The 17,980-nt window shown below is 42.6% G+C and overlaps 1 protein-coding gene and 1 long non-coding RNA gene across 6 annotated transcripts in view; one reads left to right on the top strand and one right to left on the bottom strand.

Moving 5' to 3' along the window:
• Window positions 1–17,980, bottom strand: part of PLD1 (phospholipase D1) — a 185,413-nt gene that overhangs the window by 145,963 nt on the left and 21,470 nt on the right. For 2 of the 5 annotated variants that reach the window (XM_037137473.2, XM_037137476.2), the window contains exon 1: window positions 9,398–9,556. The exons of 2 other annotated variants lie outside the window; for them this stretch is intronic. The gene's annotated coding sequence lies outside the window, so the exon portion shown is untranslated. Of the gene's footprint in view, window positions 1–7,011; window positions 7,302–9,397; window positions 9,557–17,980 lie in introns of those variants that run through there. One more of the 5 variants, XM_037137474.2, reaches the window with a different exon arrangement.
• Window positions 9,710–15,403, top strand: LOC119043443 (uncharacterized). The gene is made up of 4 exons (XR_005081412.2): window positions 9,710–9,804; window positions 11,106–11,231; window positions 13,911–14,004; window positions 14,307–15,403. It is a non-coding gene; the product is annotated as an uncharacterized LOC119043443 (long non-coding RNA).

Here is a 17,980-nt window from a genome sequence, read left to right as displayed (position 1 = left end):
CATTCCAGGAAAAAGAAACAGTTATGGTGTCTTGGGCTATGTAATCTAAAGAACAATAAACCCTAAGCCTGATGTCTAAGCCAGGGAGCAGAGTAGAGTGAAGGCCACGGTGATTGTCATCAGATACCTGGGGGAGCACCTGTCTGGGCGCTGCCCCTCCCATGTGGAAGAGACTGTGAGCATCCAGGGAGGAGGGGCACCTACAAGACTGTACCTTCAGTTTACTATGTGTGACAGCTTTCCAGGAAACAGAGCTACTAAATAAGGAAACGACTTGCTTTGAGCAAGCAAGTTTACATCACAATCATATAGTTTTAGCGTCAGTTTGGATTCTAATTCTGAGTTCATAGTAAGTGCTTAATAAATAGGAGCTGTACGTATTGGGAGCTGCTGAACTTGCCTGCACACTGTGAGTTCCAACACCACAGCAGCTGTCCTCCGTGGCCACGTCTCCTGCATGGGGTGGGAAGGTGGACTACAGACTATCAAAGCTGCCCCCCACCCCCGTCCTGGGGGTCTCATTTGGTTACTTCTGCCCATCTCTGATCTGGCATTTTCCCTCACCTCACCATCAAAGACATTAAAGAAATGTCTATTGAAAATCTGCTACATAAATATTAGCTATCATTACTATTGTTATTATCCTTTCCTCTGATATTATTTTTCTACTAACTTTATCATACCTGGTTTTGTTTTATTCCTATGAGTGTGTGCATGTGTGTGTGTTTAATGAATGCAAATATTCTTTCAAGCCAACTCAGATCCTTAATAGGGCATACATACAGTAATAAAAAATGAAATAACATTCTACAGTTTTTTAAAAATGACACTAATAACAATAGCTAACATTCATTTAACACTTATTAAGCACCAAGCACTGTGGTAGATCTTTTACATACATTATTTCATTAATTCTCATAAGAGCCCTACAAGGTAAGTGCTAATATTATAATCCCCATTTTACTCATAAGGAAATTGAGTCTCAGAAAAGTCAAGTAATGCATTAAGCAGTGGTCTAACCTAACAATTTTGCAACGTCATTTATAATAATCTCATATTAATAGGTATGTACTCCCAATAAATTTTTTAATTTGAATATTTTTATTTGAATCTTAAAAAGAGGAACTCCAGCTCCCAATCAAGATGACGGTGTAGGCAGAAACCGCTCACCTCTTCACACAACCACATCAAAATTATAACTAAAATACAGAAGAACCATCACTCAGGAATGTCAGAAACCAAACTGAATGGAAGTCTGACAACTACAGAATTAAAGAAACCACATTCATCCAAACTGGTAGGAGGGGCACAGGCAACAAACAGGCTGGTCCCTCGCCCACATGTGGTGGATAAAAATTTGGGAGGGATATCTTGGGAGTGAGGAGTCCCAGCCTCACACCAGAACATCCAGCCCCCAAGGTTCCAGAGCCAGGAAGACAGATCCCCATAACTTCTGGCTGCAAAAACCAGTGGGGAATGAGTCGGTGGAAGAAACCTCCTGGGGGCCCAAGCAGTTCCTCTCAAAGAACCCACACAAAGACTCACCTACTCAGACTCACCTCCCCCGAGGTCTAGTCTGAAAGGCACCAGTGGTATAGAGAGAGAAACTGAGGTGTCTGGCATCAAGGTGAGCAAAGGCCATTGTCCCTTTTCTGAACCCTCCCCCTACAGAGCCAGAAGGCTAGTGCCATATCTGAGACTCCATCAACCTGGCTGACCCTGCTTGACCTGTCTTGGAGATCCCTAGAAATCCCCAAAGACTCCACTCCACCCAACTTACAGATCCACTCAAGCTGCTTTTTCCTGTGAATGGCGGGTCTTGGCTCCTGATTCACAACTTCCTAAATCACCTCAAACAAGCAACAGCTGGCCTCAGTGAGCCCCAGGCCTGGCACTAGCAGCAGACAGCCAAGATTCACAGCTTGGCTTCACCTGGGAATCTCCAAACCCAGCACAAGTAGAAGCCATCTCAGATTGTGTTATAACTCAGGAAGAGTAAACCAGGCAAAACAGGTGGGGGTTGACCTCAGCCTGCACCACTGGGAAAACCCAGAGCCAGTGCATCTAGTAGACAGCTATAGATCATGCCAAAGCACCACCACCCTGTCCCGACACGGCTGATCCTCCAGAGAGAGAGAAGGTTGGTGGTAAATGGTCACAGCCAATTCTTCCAGCTGACTGGCCTGGGTAAATCCCTTCCATTGATCTGCCAACAGCAATCAAGGCTCAACTACAACAGGAGGGTGTACTCAGCCCACATGAACGGTGCACCTCAAGTACCCAGCTTGGGCGATAGGGGGAGGCTGTGCCACTGGACCCTACAAGGCACCTACTACATTAGGCTACACTACCAGGACAGGGAGTCACAGCAGCTCTACCTAATACATAGAAACAAACACAGGGAGGCTGTCAGAACAAGGAGACACAAAAACATGGCCCAAATGAAAGAACAGATCAAAACTTCAGCTAAATGAAATGGAGGTAAGCAATCTATCAGATCCAGTATTCAAAACACTGGTTATAAGGATGCACGAGGAACTTAGTGAGGACCTCAAGAGCATAAAAAAGATACAGTCAGAAACAAAGGGATACAGTAACTGAACAATTTATAGGGAAACAACAGTAGAGTGGATAAAGCTGAGAATCAAATCAATGATTGGGAACATAAGGAAATAAAAAACAACCAGGCAGAACAAAAAGAAGAAAGACAAATCCAGAAAAAATGAGAAGCGTATAAGCAGCCTCTGGGACAACTTCAAGTGATCCAACATTTGTATCATAGGGGTGCCAGAAGAAGAAAAAGAGCAAGAAATTGGAAATATATTTGAAAAAACAGTGAAAGAAAACCTCCTTAACCTGGTGAAGGAAATAGACATGCAAGTCCAGGAAGCACAGAGAGTCCCACATAAGATGGAGGCAAAGAGGCCCAGTCTAAAACACATCATTATTAAAATGCCAAAGGTTAAAGATAAAGAGAGAATCTTAAAAGCAGCAAGGGAAGTTAGTTACTTATAGGGGAGTTCCCAGAAGATTCACAGCTGATTTCTCAAAAGAAACTGCAGGCTAGAAAGGATAAGCAAGAAACGTTCCAAGTCATGAAAAGCAAGGTCCTGCAACCAAGATTGCTCTACCCAGCAAAGATACCATTTAGAATTGAAGGGCAGAAAAAGAGCTCCCCAGACAAGAAAAAAACTAAAGGAGTTCATCATTACCAAACCATTATTATGTGGACTGTTAAAGGGACTTATTCAAAAAAAGAGCAAAAGTAGGAACAATAAAATGGCAAAAATACATATCAACAATTGAATACAACAATTGAAAATACATATCAACAGTTGGTTTTTTATAAAAAACCAACTAAACAGACAGGAAGAACAGAGACAGAACTGGAAACTTCATAGACCACTTTTGACATGTTCGATCAGTCTCAGCACCTTCTCCACACACTGAGCAAATTTTTTTGTATTTCAGTTGTGTTTTTTATCTTTGTTGAAATACAGCATAGGATGTGAAAAATGTTATATCTTCTTCCATCTTTAATAGTAAAATGGCTGCACAAAAATCCACCAATTTTGATTTTTTTTAAATGTACACTGATATGACAGCTGTCACAATACAGTCTAATAAAATTGTTTTGAATGAAGTTAAAAGACAACTAAGCACCACTAGAGACACTGCACAAAAGAAAAAACATAATGGACTTCATACTCAACCCAATAATACTGAATGCAAACTGTAATTGAATAAAAATTTTAAACTTTTTAAAAAGGAAAGAAATCTTCTACATTGACATTATGGTGATGGTTACACAACTGTGTCAATACACTAAAAGCCACTGAATTGTACACTTTAAAGGGATCAACTTTGCAACATGTAAGTTACACACTATCAATAAAGCTGTCAAGGAACAATGTCCAGGGTGCAGTATCAGTGATCTTTAGTCACTTGTGGGGCTGCTGTCTTCCAGAGCAAACATGGAAACCAGATGTGCAATAAATAAGCCCGTATCCAAGAACAAAACGTTCACACCACAACGATGAGAATACAAACCACGCCTGTGAAGTTGAAAGCTTTCCATGGAAGTAGTAATAGGCCTTTAGGATCTTTCTCAAATATCTTTAGGTAAGTGCTGAATGGTCTTAGCTTTTGGTCAATGGTCTTGATTTTCACCAACCCCCCCAAAAGAAATATAATTTCATTCATCATTATTAAATTGCTTGTAAATGAACAGAATGGAATATTAAAAATAGCAGCAATGGGGGCACGGGGAGGTCAGAAGACCTCAACATGTCCAAAAGAGCCTCCTTTTGGGATCTTTTGATGGGAAAGGATCAAAAGAATGACATCATCTACAAGATGAGGATGGGAAAGAATGACGTCAACTCTCTCGGGTTCCCTTCTATCTTCATTACTCCAGTTGGACAATCTCTTCTAAGGACTGTCTCAGTGTAACTTGTCCCTTTCTAAACATTACCAACTGCTCTTAGACCAAGGAAGCGTTATCACGACCCACTGGAAATCCATGAGTGTCTGTCCTGGACGGATGCTTCAAGCATTTCAATGAGCTTCACCCCACATCCCTGTTTAAATAAACTATCTACTTCATAATTTTAATAGCTATAACATCTAAATTTTTCAACCTGATGTATAAAAATCAAAAGTTTCCTACATTAATGCATAAACACAGCGAAATAATTGTTCTCCGAAGTAGAGGTATCCTCTTCTTCACAAAAATTGAGCTTGCCTCAACTCTGGCCTGTCACTCCTAATCTATTTTAATTTTCATTATAAAAAATTAACTTTTCTCAAAAGAAACCTTAAATTTATAAACTATAATATTTGAGGAAATTAAAATCATTCTTAGAGCCACCAACTTCGATGGAGTGCTTGTATGAGTGATGTTAACCTAGTACTAAATTTGGATATGTCTTATTCTCATTTTTTTCTCTCCATGAGTATGCTTTATCTTCTTTTAATATAAAGAAATGATCTTTAAAATATTAATATGCAAAAAACATAAGAAAAAAATAAACTAGCAGAAATTCCCACCTTCAAAATAATCCCTAAACCCTATTAATTTAAGTTGACTACCCTCTCTGTCTCCCTAAGCACCAAACAGAGAGAGGTATGTTTTAAACATGGCCAGGTCTGTGATGTACAAGTAGTTTGATATCCAGGGTTTTAACTTAAAGATCTAGCATCACCACTTCCTTCTACTATAACTTATCAAAAGTAAAATTATAGTAGAAAAAATTGCACAATGGTCCATCATGCAGTTTTCTTCTTGTACTGTATGTAAAGTTATTTCCAACTTTTCGCGATAATAAATGATGCTTCAATGAGCATTTCTGTACTGAAAGCTTTCACACTCCTACCTTAAAAATTCCACTGTATTACCCTGTTCCTTTTGTGATTTCTTCTCTTGGTTTTAGGAAGAGAAAGTGCTTCCCCACCCAAAGATCAGAATTTTTCTTTGATTTCTTTTTTCCCTTTTTAAAAAACTTGGCTCCTTAATATTTTAATATGTTATTAACAATTCAAAGCTTATTTATCACATGGTTAAGTTTAAGCCAAAAGTAGGTTATTTGCCCAACATTTTCAAATGCACATTATATTTTTAAAGGAAATCGATACCTCATATTCTTGGCTTTACACTAAAGCCTCAGAAAGCCTTCAGGGCTGACAAAATAACCAGAGCTTTGATTATCAGCAGGAAATCACACCAGGTAGAAATGAAGAGGCACTTTCACAGGCCTAATTCAAGCTAAACAGTAAGAACCAAGTTCCTAGCTTCAGTGTTTTATTATTTTAGCCTTAAAAAATCTTAAGAGTTCCAAGACTAGCTTATGTAGTTGCAAGACAGTTCCCAATGCTGTGGGCTTACTCTCCAATGGTCACTACTGGGTGAGACTGGTCACTACTGGTCTCATTTACTGACCACAGGCCACCTCCACATCCTGCCTTTGGTCAGCATATTCTAGCCATTGGTCACCAGCAGAAGAGTTGAGAAAGCAGAACACACGCTCAACCCCGGCCCCCCCCCCAACCCAGGAGAAAAAGAACAGAAAGGCCATACACACCTCACTGGTGGATGGTGGATCAGTAGAAGCATCTTCAAGTATGAAGAGCAATGCAGATGTCAGTATTTACATGGCTGCTTCTCATGATTAATAAATATCAGATTATATTTCCCAAGAACATCAACTTCTCATGTCAATTATTCTTTCTCTACCACATCACCCTCCAAGGCACAATGCTGTTACTGCTGCTTATTAGCTTGTGACAGATTACAGAACCTCCCTGAGACAGTTTCCACAATGGGAAAGTGGGGATAATAAAGACATTGACACCACTGGGTGGCTGTGAGGATTAAGTAGGCAGTTTAGAACAGGCCTGCCCTTAGGGAATGTTTCTGAGAGCTAGTTGTTATTACTACGCTTACCACTGCCTGGGGTACTCCTGCCTTGACTGCTGTTACACCACCCCCAGAAATGCCAGAGGGGAGACTTAAATTTGTTTCTTCAGAATGAGAGAGTAAACTGGGAGGTCTGTGGTACGGTCAGACCTGGAGTAAAATCTGTCCTCAGCCTTTGCAACGCCATTAGGAAGTCGGTACGTGTGTCATGAATAAAACAGTGGGTTTCTGGGGGGATGGAATCACAGCCCCCCCCCTCACTTTCTGTCCCTGCTCCCTGATTCAAAAGCACAAGATCCATGCACAGCACATAGGCATCTTCAGAGAGCAGGGCCAAGAGCAAGACCCCGGGGGGTCAAGCAAGAAAAAGGTTGCAGCGGCCCTGGTCATTGCAGCCATTGCATGAGTCCTCCTCACAAGGCAGAGCTGCAGACTGAGAGTCGGCACCTTCTGAAAGATACACAGGGAAGGTTAAGACCATGGGTGGGAGTGAGACTGATGTGGGGTGTGTGAGTGGAATAGGCCCATAGGTGAAAATTTATCAAGGTTCAGTGGTCAGAAAAACCACCTCTAATATCACAACGACCCCTACTTACTCATTTCTTTTTCAGAGTGCTTACGATCTACGACTGAAGGTCACGTTTCCCGATGTTTGGAGGGTGGGCCAACTCCTGTTGAAATAATTTGCCTAAGGATGTGCGTCCAACATCAAAACCCAGATTTACTTTAAAAGGAAAAAAGGTTCACATGCTTCTGGGTCATCAGCTAGGTTCACAAGCCTTCAAACGCTAATGAGACATCTGGAATACTCGGAATAACAACAAGAAAGTATGCTGAATAACAAGTAATGGACTCAGTCCTGGCCGGGTGGCTCAGCTGGATGAGTCACTGTTCTGCACACCCAACATCGGCAGGTTCAACCCCGCTCAAGGCCCAGGCCCAGGATGCAGGTTTGATTCCGCCTGAGGCTCGTACAGGAGGCTACCAAGGGAGGTTTCTCTCTCACACTGCTGTTTTTCTCTCTCTCCTTTCCTTTCTCTAAAACCAATAAAAACATATCCTCAGGTGAACATTTATATATATAAATTAATTAACTCAAAGCGTAACTTAAAATGAGTGGAAATGAGAAAATGCCTATACCTATTTGATTTTTGCCAGAAGGCTGAAATGCAACAAAACGAAACTAGTCTGGCAAGACAAGAGCAAGAACTGCAATGTGTGTTACAGACCAAGAATCAGGAATAAGATTTGTGTAAACATATCATCCCAAAATCATAGATTTTGAGCACTCTAGTCTTTTTTTCTCCCCACATTTGAAAGAAACTTATTTTAATGGATATTCTTTGGGAAAACCCTAAAATTTGGACTTCAGGGCGTTTCCCCTCTTAGTGTATCCTTTGCTTCATTGTTTATTTCTGTTACTGATCAGTGGTATTTTGTTTTGTTACCTCTAGAAGAAAAGGACATGAAGAACTTGCAAACCCGGAAACTGAGACCTAGCACATATAAATCAGCTTTTCCTGGCTGTCATCCATGCAAAATAAGCACAAACAAGTAAATGACTTAACATTGTTCTTTTTAAATCACTGGGCAGCTACAATCAGGTTGGCAGAAGGCTTCCTTCAAGATTTCAATGAATAACACCTACCAGTTAATAGCATGTACACAACAATAGTATATATTAAGCAAGTCATAGCTGGTAGATTTGCTGTTAAGGAGAGGCCCTGCAGAGCAGGTCGGTCATTGGCTGCACAGTTAGGTCTTAGGGGTTCGGGGTGCAGCCCGCTTTGTAGTCCTGAAGTGGCATGATGAGGTCATAACCTGACAATGTCAGCCTCAGCAGAAATGGGAACAGGGCCCTTAAAACTTAGTAAATCACCTCAGAGACATCTTTGAAGCACCTATTTCTGTCTCCATTCTCCCTTGATTTTATTAAACAGAGTTGAAGATGAGAGAACAGACCCTTTCTGAAATGAAACACTATTTCCCAGTCGGGAAAACAAACAAACAAAAAAAACATAGAAGACTAAAATGGCAATATCAGAAGCACTGTAGCACATTTTAAAACATTAGTATATTATGTCGAACAGAAGCACTCTTAAAATAACATAAATCAAAAGCATATTTCCTAAAGTTTTGTATACTTAAGACATCATCGACTGAACTCGTGTTACAGACCAAGTTTACGCCGGATGGCTTCTGTGACAAACTCCCAAAGGAGAAACTGCTCTCTAGGTCTTTAGGTCAAGGAAATTAAAGAAAATAGTGTCATGATACATAGCCTTCCTGACTTGATTTCATTTTATTACTATTAGCAGTAATCTTTATAGTCCTATCTACTCCTAGAGTAACCTTGGATTTTGAGGACTCACTCAAAAACAGTGACAATAAATAAGGAAGGAATTCAGTCCAGCTTAATCCACCTGTAGACACTGCCCACATCAGTTGTTAGGCAGGTATTTTATGAGGCATTCTAGAAAAATGCCCCATGTTTCAAAGAGAAAATTAAAACGATATTGTGGTTCATTGTAACTCTCAGGAGCAGGCCCCAGGGAGAACCGGGCACGGGAAGTGCACGCGTGTGGGCGAAACGACGCCGCTGGCTGGGGTGCAGGGTCCTGCTGCCGAACGTTCAAAAATAAACCGGAACCAACTGTGTCTACAATCATAGTTATGCCCAAAGGATTTAATGAGAGGACACCAAAAAGAGTAACTCTGAAAAAGGAACTGAAAACACTTACAAACAAGAGCAAATCTCTAAACTGCAAATCCAATGCACACAGGACGTTGCATCGTGCATTCCACGGCATTTAAGAGTGTCAAACAATGTATATATTATAAGGACAATCATACCTCCCGATCTGCATTATTTTGCAAAAGGACACAGCAATATCGCAAATGCTGTGCTGTCATTTCATCGGCCAGTGAGCACAGAAAGAAAACCTGACATGCAGCACAAAGTTCAAAATGTTACGCACTAACCTGGTACCCCCGTGAAAAGAGTCTCTTCATGCTGCTTCAATGGAAGAAACCTTAGGACGAAGCTAATCTCCAGAGCAGCTGATAGCCGAGAGGGGGAAAAACACTGACAGCCCTGAGAATCCACACACACAGGGAAAGCAGTCTGTTCCCTGTTTTTGGCCGCCTCCCTAAAGGCAACTTAAGTCAAAGCCAAGCCCACAAAGCACTTTAGCCTATAAGCTTTAGTAATGAACTGGAAACCACACCCCACATGTTAACTAGACACTGGGCTACTGTGAGAAATAGAAAATCCACAGATGGAAGGAGCGGAGGCTTCAGGCTTTGTTTTTGTCCTTGCTGTCCAAGAAAACCAACACACAAACTTGAAGAGAATGCGTACCCTGGCCCCCCTTTGGAGACGCATGAAGGTGACTCATTTATTTTAAACAAGAGGAATACAGCCTGCCCTCCATTAGGGCGGGGAATTGAGTCTTGCATTGTTACCCAAGTTGGGTGGTGATGGTAGGAAAACACACGGCCCCGCGATTTCACAAGAAGCACATGTGAAATTGCCATTTCTGAGTCTCCGAGTCACCATGTATTTAGATTTTGGGGGGGTCACATTGCAAAGGTCTAAAACCTCTATAATCACTAAAGACTAAAAGCTAATTTAAGTTCAAGAAAAAAATTTCTCAAGGAACCTTCTAACTTCTAATGCTCACTTGGTGTCTGTAAACCTGAAAATCACTCATAATTCAATCTCATATATATGTGATAAAAAGGCTTTTGGTAGTTTTTGAGTTTTTTGTAGTTTAAAATGGAACACAAGGTGACTCAATATGGTTTCAAAGTGTAGAATTTAAATATATTTTTCATCCTAGGAAAATGTAATTGATGATTTCCTTAAGACATTTATATCTTAAAAGTCAATAATGTTCCAACATATATTGCCTAAAACAGAATAAGATTCTATAATATGCTTTTTAATATAATGTGTCTCCAATATACACAATCTTTCCCTAGTTTTCAATTCCTAGAAGAGTTTTCATTCTAACAGCTTGATTTCTATCTTATTTAAATAACAGCTATATGACATAATGGTCCAAGTTACCTAACCTTATTGCATCTTTTAAGCTATAAGATTGGATCAAATATTCCAAGAAAAACTTGATTCACTTGTTGCCAAATAGATTTACGTGTATTTCTGAAACAATTCAAGTTACTCGAAGCCTATGAAACCTAAGTCATCAGCCTATGAGCTCAACAAGATCAGACAGGAAAAACCCCAAGACTCCCCCACATCTGAGAGCTGCCTGCCTCCCCCACCTTCACCCAGGACAGGGCTCCACAGTGTCTCATGGGGTCACGTGAGGATGAGGAGGAGCAACTGTCCCCTCCACGAGAAAACTACCCTAAAAAGGAGCCACTACCCCACCTGGTGGCAAAACTAAGAAAAGGCTAGAACAGTTAAACTTGGAAGTCGGAAGGAAAACAAAAACACTAGATTAGGACAGTACATTCATGCCACATACAATGTGTAGTAAGTATCATGAAAGATTTTCCCCCACAAAAGTAGGATGTTTCTAGGGGATATGAAAATACTCATGCCAAAAAAGTATGTATATTCAAAACCATCTCTTTTATGTGGATCTGCTTTGCAAACATGTATAATAATTTGCATTCAAAGAGAAATCCTCTGATGAATAATATTGACTTCTCCTTTATCCAGAGATCTGCAAAAAAGAAAATCCTGTGAAGTGCACATAATCTCTGAAATGAAGGAAATACGGAAGTATCTCCAATTCATCTCGGTCACTGCTGGTGGGATGGTGTCTCCACCTTTCTACATTAAAAGGTTGTATTCCCAGGATTTTTCTTACCTTTTGTCAAAAAGTGTTCCATTTGTCTCATATTAATTATTTCTGCTAAAATGGGACCTCCAGTATCTGTCTCAATGGAGATAAGAACAATTAAACATTGGGCTTCAAATTACATGATGGTCTTTACTAAAACTCCAGTAAAAATTAAAGAGCCTTTTAAATGAGCCCAAGTCACATTACTAAAACTGAAACTAATAATTGTAGCTAATGTTTAAGTTCTTGCCACAAGTTAGCACTGGTTCTAAAGTGTTGCACAAGTATTAACTTATTTAAAACTCACCTCTCTATTATTATACCAGTTTTACAGATGAGAAAAGCAAGACACTAACTTAGGGTATCATGTCAAGGTCAAATAGCTAGTGGTGGAGCTGGGATTAGACCCCAAGCAGTTTGGCTCTGAAGGCAGTGCCCCTGAGCACATACTTTAATCATTCTGCCCCCGGAGTACCCAGCACTTGTGAAAGCGAACCACAGTCTGGTCAAAGCACGGGAGGAGGAAATGGCTGGATGAGAACTGCTCCGTAGACAGTCCTCATGAAGGAGCAGGCTGGATAGGAGAGGCTTTCCAGCAAAGCAGACACAGAGCTGAGACCTAAAGGCAATATGCCAGGGAAGGGATGCCCAGGTAGAATTCACTGGCCCTGCCAAAGCAAAGGAGAAAATGAAGAGCCGGCCATTGGAGGGACCACTGGGAACTCTGGGAGGCTAGGGGTCTTGTGGGGCGGGGCAGGGGGGATCCACTGGGAGGAAGGCAGGAGTTCTCTGATGTCTCACATCACGGAGGCAAAGAGACGTAGAGAGATGTTAAACCAGAAAGTGACCAGATGTGCATGTTGGAAACATAAGTAAGGAGAAACCAGACCTTGCAGGGTAAGTAGAAATTTAGAAGATATTGCAGGTGAGGGGAAAGGCAGACCAGTGCTTTTCAACATACAAGGTTACATTTTCACAAACTTTATCAAAAAGGCTGAGGCAATAATCCCGGGTGCTCACCAGCTTCCTTGTTGAAGTTCAGATTGGGACCTGAGCCATGAGAAGGTCGTTAACGTCATCCACAGAGCTGGGGACACAGAAGGAAGACTAGGCTGGCAGGAAGAGGAGGTGGGATGGCCAAGGTGAAGGGCTGGCCTTGGAGGCTGTGTATGAGGTCCTGGGGGCCATCCAGGAGGCAGGTGCGGCAGGAGACGCAGGGCTGGTGCTCCATCCAGTTCCCTGCCTGCATGGGAGGGCTACAGCCAGGACTCCGAGCCCGGGAAGGCGGCTGCAGCTGGAGGGCAGCAGCGGGCGCGGTGACTTGGCCCCTGGAGAGTGCACAGTGTCAGAGGAAAGGGCGATGTGGTCCAGGATTGGGTTCCAGGGATCTCAGACTGAACTCAGGCCACGGGTGGGGGGAAATTTCATTTTAATTTTTACTAACTTCCAAAACTAGCCATCTCTGTGTCTTGTCACAACTAGAAATCAAAGAAATCCTATCACATTACCAATTGTTGCAAATACTCAAAGTATCATTTCCACTTATGCCCACTTTAAAATTATAGTAGTTATTAGAACTACCTACCACTAGCTCTTGATATGTAATGCATTAATATAGACTGTATATTACAATATTACATTTTTGGTATATGTATTGATGATGATCTATTAGTGTGTATATATATATATAAAATATACTGGTTTCCTTCATAATCCTATGCATTCTGATTTTATGCACTTATGTTTATGCATTAAACATTAGTCTAAAAAGGGATTCATTAGCTTCACTAGAATGCCAAAGGGGTTCTGTGGCACACACACAAAAATGTGAAGAACATCTGATTTAAAGGAGTAAAGAAAAACCCATAGGAAGACGTTTAAAAAAATGCATTCGGAAAAGAAGGGACCTACAACCAGAGGACCCACGATTCAAACCCAGAACTTCTGACTTGTGTTCTTCCCTCCACCAACTCCACACCCTAGAATAATAAAAGTAGTAATCCCTTCATTTGTGCCAGTAAAGGGCTTTCACATGGATCACCTCATTAGCCGATCACCAAGTCCCAGAGCAAGAAAAGGCGGACGCTGATCTCCCTGAGACCTCGGAAATCCACAGCCCAAGAAGACACCAGGCCCTGGGGCCAGAGCGCTGGACCAGTTTCGGAAGGTAGCCCGCGGCATCTTCCACTCCACGCCAAGGAGCCACAGTCACGAGCACAGAGCAGTCCCAAGAAGAGCAGACCCTGTGGAGCGTGTGAGCTAGAACCTGATCAGGAGAGAAAGGTCCAGAAGCCTGCTTGTCCGCAGGCTTCCATTGGCAGGCAAGGCAACAAGTTACCAGGACGCTTTGCTCAAAGCTCATTTATTTAGTTCTGATTACTGATCCAGGGTGAATTACAAGATTTACAATATTTCAACTGTTTACGTTTCCTTTGGCTATAACAAGAACAGAAGCCTGTACTTAAGCAATTAGCCTGAAATTAGACGAGCTGAAACAAGGCGCGCTCTGTTCCCCCACTGTGCCCACCAACTGACGTCCATTATTTAACCCGTGACTCGAGTTGCCAGGGCCGCACTAACGACAATGTCACTCATTGTCTGCACGTCCACTCCCCGACTCTGTAACATCTGTCATGGCTCATGTCTATATTTTATTGTATTTTGTTCTCTTACTTTTACAGGGTAATTTTCTTAACTACTGCAAATTGCTCTGAAATCTATTCTGACCCTCCAAAGAGGCAACAACATTTTATAACTTGGCAATAAAATCTGAAGGTACGTAAGCAAGCACCCTTTTAGGTTCCTGCAAATTTATACAAAATGACATCATGGGTGGCTAGGGTTTTTTTTTTTTTTATAATCTTATCGCTTCCCAGATTACTTTGGTCTCTCATGTAACGCAGGCTTCCCTTTCACACATTAGTGAGATCGTGGCTTTACATGACTGACATAATATGCTCTTCTGAAAAACAAGTTGAGTATTTCCTAATACACATGTTAAAATGTAACTTACTATATTTATTGATTGACCTTGAAGTTCCAAGTTTCTCTATTCTTTTCTTTCTTTTTTAAATAAGGATACATCGTGAAACTGTCAAGTGCCTCTAGTCACAGCCACCTGAAAACTGCAGTGAAAATTCTTGTGGGTAAAAAAAGAAAGTTTGAAATTGGTTTCCAGGCCTCTGGAACAGAGGAGAGGGCGGGGCCTCCAGCTGCTGCCTCTCTGAGGACACACAGACACTTGGACGCATGGACCCGGCACACCCATCCACTCAAAGTGCAGCAGAAGGCCACGCCGCCACCGCCGCCTGCACTGTGGGGAGAAGGGACTGAACCTGTAGCCACAGGCCCGCGGTATCTTACCTTCTAACCGCCCAAGCACTTCCTTCCTCGTTTGCCCAATCTTAGAATGGAAGCGCTTCCTGTCACCCAGGCAGTTCTTGTAGCCTGAAGCCGCTTGCTTTCCTTCCCACCCTCTTTTCTCTGCACTGCTCCCAAAGTGCTTCTGCACAGGACCCCTCCCTCTGGCCAAACCGGTTTAACCCATTTTTCAACCCCTAGTTCTTCTTCCCCAACAAAATTTCAACCAGAATTGGTAATATGGGAATTTCCCTACCAATTCTCAAGCAAATGGTCCAGCCAAGCAAATACACCTTACAGTCCATTCAGTGCCTGGTAGTTGTCCTGTGCCAACTCCCTTCATTAACAGGTCATCATTGCTTACACCTTCCAGCCTTGGCCACCCATTGTTTACTAGTTCCTTGTGCATTCACTCGATTTATCCATCCAGCCATTCGTTAAATATTTACTGAGTGCACCTCTCCAGCAAAGTGCTGGGCACACAGCACACAGCAGAGGATAAAGACATGTGCTCTTGGCCCTGGGGAAGCTTACAGTTGAATTCTCTTGCCAATGAGTGCTCATTCTGCTTTTTCATCGCCTTCATCGCTCTGAGAGCCCCAAGGCCATGTGCCCATGCAGAAGTGCCCACTAACAAACAGGAACCAGTCTGGTGTTTTCCTGACTCTGTGCAGTAAATTGGGCTGTCTGGTGAATTTCCTTCCTTAGGATATAGTCATCTGTGTTCAACACAGACCTACTTTCTGATCAGTTATAGGGAAACAGTCTATTTGCACTCATTTTCTGCTTCTTTCTTGAGATATAATTACTTTCATTTGGCAGTTTTTTGGTTAAATAAATACCTGAGTGCCCACTGGTGGTTGGCGTTTCTCTCACACTGTGGCAGCTGGCTGTACAAGGAAAACCTCATGGGCGCTCTCCCTTCAGGGAGCACACCCAGCCTTTCTCCCTCTGCTTTTCCCCAGGCACGACACCTTCCCCTTCCTCTGTCCTAAACTCCAAGGGCCCTTCTTTTGTCTTTGTGACTTGTTTCCTACGCCCATTTCTTCTATAGCTCAGTTGAGAAGAGGGGAGGGGAGGGGAAGGGAGGGGAGGGGGGGGGGGGGGGGGGGGGGGAGGGGAGGGAGGGGAGGGGAGGGGAGGGGAGGGGAGGGGAGGGGAGGGGAGACCTAAGAGAAAATGATACGGATTTTGTGCATCAGAAAAAGAATCTAAAGTATATCTGCATACGTTATAACTCACTTAGACATCAACATGCCCAGGAAATAAAACTAGGGAGGTGTTTTCCCTGATAAATATTCACGGCGTGGTGTTCATTCTCACAGTGTGGTCCGTATGTGGGGGGCGGGTGCCCACAGGACAGGCTGGTGCAAGTTAACGCCAGAGCCGCCTGTGAAGCAGTGAGCTCATGGAGCCTGCATCCTCACCGGGAAAAAGGGAACATCTTTTCCCTGATGATATAATGAAATTAAAACAACGTGGGAATTTGGTTTTTTTATGAAAAGGGATATTTTTTAAGTATTTGTCATCCTCAAGAACAAAATGAACCTTTGTGTTTGTGAGTGCACTTGCAACTTCTCTTTGTAAGGCCTGAAAGGAGACTATGTGCACCTGTGAACTGATAAATTGGGTGAAAGAGAAAAAGGGATTATCAGTTTACCAACTGCCGAGAAAAGCAGGCCACGGTCACGTGGTAACACCACCGAGGAGGTGGTGAGGATGGGCTTTTCCTGATGCACAGAATTCCTGCATTGCTCATACCTGAGTTCATTTAGTACATCAGTGAACCAAACAGCTAGCCTCTGGTTTTCTAACAACCTGTCTCTCCTTAGCTTCCCAAATAAAAGCCAAAACCAACAGACAAAAACAGCACAGCAACAAATAAAATAAAATACACTTTTATATACTTTTTTAAAATTGTGCTAAAAAACATTTCACATCCCTGCACACTGACCCAGAAAAGTACTGTCAAGACGATGGTGAGACTCAGTTTAGTCCTGGACCAAAAGCTTTGACACAGCTGCTGACCTTTGGTGCTTCACATCTATAAAAGCACATCATTGCTGAAGACAGTTTGAGAAGACAAGAGCACTTATTACATGTCTATCCATACACTTCTGTTGCCAAGTCCAATGATCCATTTGCACTTAAATTCCCGGCTGCCAGGGACTTGGTTTGCATCTGTTAATAAGACAGCTTATTGAAATGGTATTACTTCATTTCAATATCTACTGAGTTCCTACTATCTGCTATGCACTGTGAGGCACTGCAAGTTCAAGAACAAAGAAGACAGACTGTCTTCAGAAAGCTAGCAGACTCACAGAGAAAGCAGCCTACATGGCCCATGAACAAAAGTATACTGTGTACAAACAAAAGTCGTGCATGGAAGTGCCATGCAAACGTGGAGGGGCAGGAGTGATTCAGCATGCAGGGAAAGTGGGTTGTAAGGGAAGACTCCAGAGAGGGGTAGGACATTTCCCTATAAGTGGACAAGGGAGGAACGGCGTCCTTTTCAAAGAGCCAAGGCACAGGAGAGCACCTGGCATACTGTGGCCCTGAGAATCCCTGCAGAGAGAGCAACGGAGACAGGGCCAGAGGGAAGAAGGGGAGGAGAGAGAGGGAAAGAGGATGTGTGCATGTATACGGGAAAGCTAGAAAAAGTCAAAAAAACATGTGACAGCCACACTGAGAAAGGTCTTGCAATCATCTGATTCAGTGTTCCCCCAAAATTTGTGTGTTGAAATCCTAAACCCCAAAAGTTTTATACTAGGATATGGGGTCTTTGGGAGGAGTTTAAGCCATGAGGGTGGAGCCCTCATATATGAGATTGCTGATTTACAAAAGAGCCTCCAGAGAACTCCTAGCCCCCTTTAACAACAGGGGGAGGACCTAGAAAGAGGATCCTCACCGGAAGAGGACTATACTGGTGTCTTAATCTTGGACTTCCCAGCCTCCAGAAGTGAGAGCATACATTTCTGTTGTTTATAAGCTGTCCAGTTGGCAACAGTTCGTTATAACGGCCTGCACAAACTGAAACAGATCTGGAATGCCATGCTAAAGAGTTTTAGATCCAATCTTTGGTGATGGGAAGCACAGAAGGATTTTAGCTATAGAATAACATAATCTAATCTGTGTTTTACAAAGATCACTCTGTAAAGCTGGAGGCACAGAATCAGCGATATTCCCGCATTGCACCCGCTTGTGTGGTGGCCACAGCGGAAGGGGAAAGGAGGCTCTGAGGAGGTACGTAGAAACCAGCTGAGTTTGGGTAAGGGAGGCACTAGGGTCAGAGACGGCCACAGTTCTTACTGAAAGAAGGAAGTTTTACCATGAGAACCCACCCTCACCCAACTGCCATCCACAAATAAACACACCAAAAGAAATAAAGCAT

Source organism: Artibeus jamaicensis, unplaced genomic scaffold (genome assembly GCF_021234435.1).
Source record: "Artibeus jamaicensis isolate MK-2021 breed Jamaican fruit bat unplaced genomic scaffold, CSHL_Jam_final scaffold_474, whole genome shotgun sequence".
NCBI lineage: Eukaryota > Metazoa > Chordata > Mammalia > Chiroptera > Phyllostomidae > Artibeus > Artibeus jamaicensis.
This window is presented reverse-complemented; position numbering and strand designations above follow the sequence as displayed.